This window comes from Octodon degus, unplaced genomic scaffold, assembly GCF_000260255.1.
Source record: "Octodon degus isolate 3935 unplaced genomic scaffold, OctDeg1.0 scaffold00127, whole genome shotgun sequence".
In the NCBI taxonomy this organism is placed as follows: Eukaryota; Metazoa; Chordata; class Mammalia; order Rodentia; family Octodontidae; genus Octodon; species Octodon degus.
In genome coordinates, this window is record NW_004524703.1 from 4,635,479 (window position 1) to 4,640,129 (window position 4,651).

Here is a 4,651-nt window from a genome sequence, read left to right on the forward strand (position 1 = left end):
TTTTGGCAGAACCGGGGATTGAACTCAGGCCCTTGCCCTTGCCAGGGAAGCCTTTATTCCACTGAGCCATCTCCCCAGCCCATGGCAGTATCTTTTACTGTAACAAAAATTTAAAACACTCACTACATATTTGGATCATCCCTTATACACATACAAGTGAAGACAAGTTGCCCTCAAAGCACTGTGCAGCAGTGCCATCATAAGGTGGCTCAGATACTTTGACAGTTCCTGTGATTAGGATTTTATTCCTAGTCCTTGCCTACACCAATGTCAAGAGTTTTACCTATTCTATATTACAGGAAGATTTAGTATTTATCTTTGATCCAGGCTGGGGAGATAGCTTGGCAGTCTAAGTACCTGCCTGACAAGTGCAAGGACACAGGTTCAATCCCCAGTACTGCATGTCGTTCCAGTGGCAGCCACTGAACCCAGGTGTGGTGGTGCATGCCTGTAATCCCAGTGCTGGGGAGACTGAAACAGGAGGATCACTACATCTTTGATCCATTTCAAATTTAGTTTAGTGCATGGTGAGAGATATGATATGGGTCCAATTTTAATCTTAGATATATGCAGAGCCAGTTTATCCAGCACCATTTACTAAAGAGGCTTTCTCCCCGTGAATGTGATTAGCATCTTTGTTAAAGAGAAGGTGGTGGACTATGTCCGGAATTATTTCTCTATCTTCTAATTTTTGCTATTCTAGGTCTCTTCTTACTTCAAATGAATTTTAGGGTTTTTTTTAAATTTTTTTAGGATTATTTTAATTCTGTCAGATACACTACTAATATTTTGATCAGGATTGCATTAAATCTGTGTAATGGTTTTGGAAATACAGCCATTTTCATTATATCGGTTCTTCCTACCGATATAAGAGCAAGGAATATTGTTCCACTTTGATACTCTCTTCAATCTCATTTTTCAGAGTACTGTAGTTTTCAACTTAGAAGTCCTTTACTTCGTTAGGTGGATTCCTTGTTTTGGTTTTTAATGCAACTTAGCTAGACCCTGTTCTCAATCACTTTACCGTTTTTCATAAACAAAATAGCAAAACAAATTAGAAATGATACAAAATCTCATTAAACAAATAGGAATTCAACAATGGCTGCTGTATTGCACAATGTTATCTTCAAATAAATTCTGATGTGGGGGATACTCAGTGATGAAACTCAACCTTGTGCTTGCCAGGAAGGCGCTTAAGCCACTGAACGATCTCCCCGACTAGACTCTAACCTGTCTCAAAGTAAAAAATAAAAGGCTAAGGATGTAGCCACGTGCACACACACATACACAACTTTTATAAATGGAACTTCATGCCTCCAGGTGTCATTTTTTAGCATCTTATCAAGCTAAGGAGGCTGGCCATCAAGACATATGGGGAAAGCTACATAGTCTCTACTAGTCTCAAGGCTTTCAAAATAAATTGTATCATAATCATGTTTTCCTTCCATCTAACTTATATCTGTCTTTTCAGTCTTTAAACTTTCAGGTACTAGAGATTGAACTGGGAGCCTTATTCATGCCATGGATGGCAGGCAGGCATTCTACCACTAGGCCACCCCATCTTTTAAATTTTACTGTGAAAAAGCTTCAGGCTTTTACTCATTATTTACTGAGCACTTAACTATGCTTTCTTCTGGGCACTGTGGTGAGCAAAGACCAACAGTCCTTCAGGAATGTTCTAGTAGGAAAGACGGACAAGTCATCAATTTATTGCAGTCAACCCTGGCAAACTCCATGGTTCAGAACGTTATAGACTATCATAGTAAAGGATCCCTAACTTTAAATCTGGGAAGGCTATACTAAGAATTTATCTCCTAGATGGTAGGACCTGTGACAGGATGGCCTGTTTGGCCTATCTCAAGGATTAGCACAGTGCCTGGGTCATTACAGGATGCATCCTGAGCAGAACTCGAGGCAAATGTGGTGGCAGCTAAACAGGAAAGAACATGGAGGCAGGCAGTCAGTAAGTCAATGTCTGGGAGAGAAAAGGAAGCATTAGAGGAGTGAGGTTGGAGAGTTCATCTGCTCAGAAGATCAGGCCTTGGATGCCATCCAGGGAGGGACACGGTATGTTCCAGAACAATTCTACCTACAGGCAGCAGAGCAGAGGGATGAGGCTGTATTAAGTGACACTACATAAATGACTAGGGCAGCAAGTGAAGCTGGAAATAAGAGTGGATGAGACACAAGAGAAGGCCCTTATCTGATCAAGGGTCAAGGAGAGGTAAGAGCCAAATCACAAACTGCTCAGTGTCACATGCAAACACAAATGAATTCAGTTCAGCAGTGTCTGAGGAGCCCAAGGACAGACATCAAGCTAGCTCTGTGCCATAGGCTGAGGGAACTCAGGAGCCACTTACAGTGGCTGAAGGCAGAGGGAGATGTACAGAATACAGAAACCAAGGAAAATGAGAAAAATTGGTAACTTTGAATCTGCAAAGGAACAATTTAAGGCATGGCCTTTCCAACCCTACGCTGAGCCTACCTCCCATGGCCTCTGGCTCTAACCCCAAGTTCAACCCAATGATTAAGGTCCATCCACTCTCCAACTTGGCCTTTTCAACACTGCCCAGGTTCCTGTGGTCAGTGGCAGGAGCTTAGGAAGTCACAGTACTCAATACCCATGAGCATTAAGTACTTGTGCTTTGGCAGGTACTATGGGGAAAAAATGAAGTCAAAGATGGTTGCACTATGGTTCAACCTGTGTGTGTAGAGGGGGTGTTACGGGAAACAGGAAATCCTACAAGAGAATTTCAGCACAGGTGCAGGTCTCAACGTCCTGGTACAACCAAAGCTGATGTTGGGTAATGTGGATAACTTACACAACTAAGGTCATCTCTGACACATAGCCATACTGTTTGGATCTCTGTATCTAATTGACTACCATGCCAGCACATGTAGCCGAGTAGTGCTGCGAAATGTATGCACTGTTGGCCTAGTTGGACAGGCAACAGCTCAGCTGAGCAGACTCACTTCAGACATTTTCATGACTGTCTCTTCAGGCTGCCCATTTCTCAAACAAAACTTCTCAGTCAACTGGTGACTAGACAGGTGCCAAAGTTACACAAATTATATACAGCATAAGAATATTTTGTTTTTAACAGGCTTGGGGGTGTAGTGCAGTAGCAGAGCAATGGCCTAGCCAGACAAAACTGTAGGTTCCATGCCTATTATAAGAAATAAGAACTAAAATACACAAAATAAAAATGTGTATTTCAATGTTTTGTGCTTCCAACTGTTCAGTGTTCTCCAAAGAAATAAGCATTCACCTATGTTCTTAAATTATATAGCAGCCATTTTGTTTGCTCATCATCTCATTTTGGTGAAAAACACCCCTCACTCTTATGAAGCTCCTGCCTTACAGGGCTGTGAGATGTTAACCTACCATCTCTTAGGTGGACCTGCAGCTGCCAGGCCCAAAGCTCCAACCTCAACTTGTACAAAGGGACTATCAGAGTGGATGAAGGGAGCTGCACTATTGGGAGAACCTGGTTTAATTCTCAAGTGAGAGCTACACTTTCAAAAAAACAAAACAACAAAAAAAAATCTACACTTTCAAAGTAGCCAACAAGTGCCACCATTTTAAGCTAATTCAAGTCTGGTTCCTGTACTTGTCAGTGGAACCCTAATTAACCTAGAAACTAATGACACATCTGAGAACCTTCCAGAGCCCTTTAGGAATGGGATATTGGAACCATCAGTCCCTGCCAGGCCCACAAAACTCATATGTGTTAGGACATAAGCGACATGGCATGACCACTGCCCACGGTTTATCTTTCTGGGCTTGCAGTATGTGGCTGTAGAGCAGTGAATCTTTTAGAGCTTTCAATGATACAAACAGCCCACTGTGGAACACAGGCCACAAGCTCACCACCACTGCCCTAGAATCTTAAGAGGCCCACCAGATGAACAAAGAAACTGAGAGGTCCACTCACTTCAATCTACTTCCTCAAGAAAGAGGCAAAGAAGGGCAACAAGATGTTCCAATGGAATCAAGTCTACAAGTTCATGTCTGTGCCAGAGTACTGGGAACTCTGCCCTTTCCACACAAAATGCCAGCTCAATCATAGCCTCTGAACTCCATCACCTCCCAAACCTTTATCATCCTTGCTGCCTTAAAACATGATTCTCCTAATTTGGGGAGGAATGAACTCTTCTGTGACCCAGACTGGACTTGAACTCACGCTCGGGCAATTTTACCTCAGCTCCCCAAGTAGTTGGGACCACAATCGTATACCACCCCCAACATCCCATCACTTAAATGTAGTTCTGGCTGGCTTTGAGCTCACTAGGTAGCTCAGGTTGGCCTCAAACTTGCAGTGATCTTACCTCACCCTGTTAAAGAGTTGGGATTACAGAATATGCCACCATACCCAGCCACAATGCTTTCTCAAGTTTTCATTAACAGTATAGCCTCTAAAAGGCCAAGAAGCCTTTGGAAGGACAATTTCTTAGTCTGTATTACAAAGGGAAAAAAAAAAATTTAATTCACCTTCCCCTCAAAATATTGAAAACTGAAATGCTTTTTTTTTAGTTGATGGGCTATTAAAATAGACAAGTCTGTCTTCAACGCAAAGCATATTGATCATTGTGGAATCCTGTGCTCTGAAATACCTTATTCCGCCACCAGATAGCTTTACATTCCTTCACA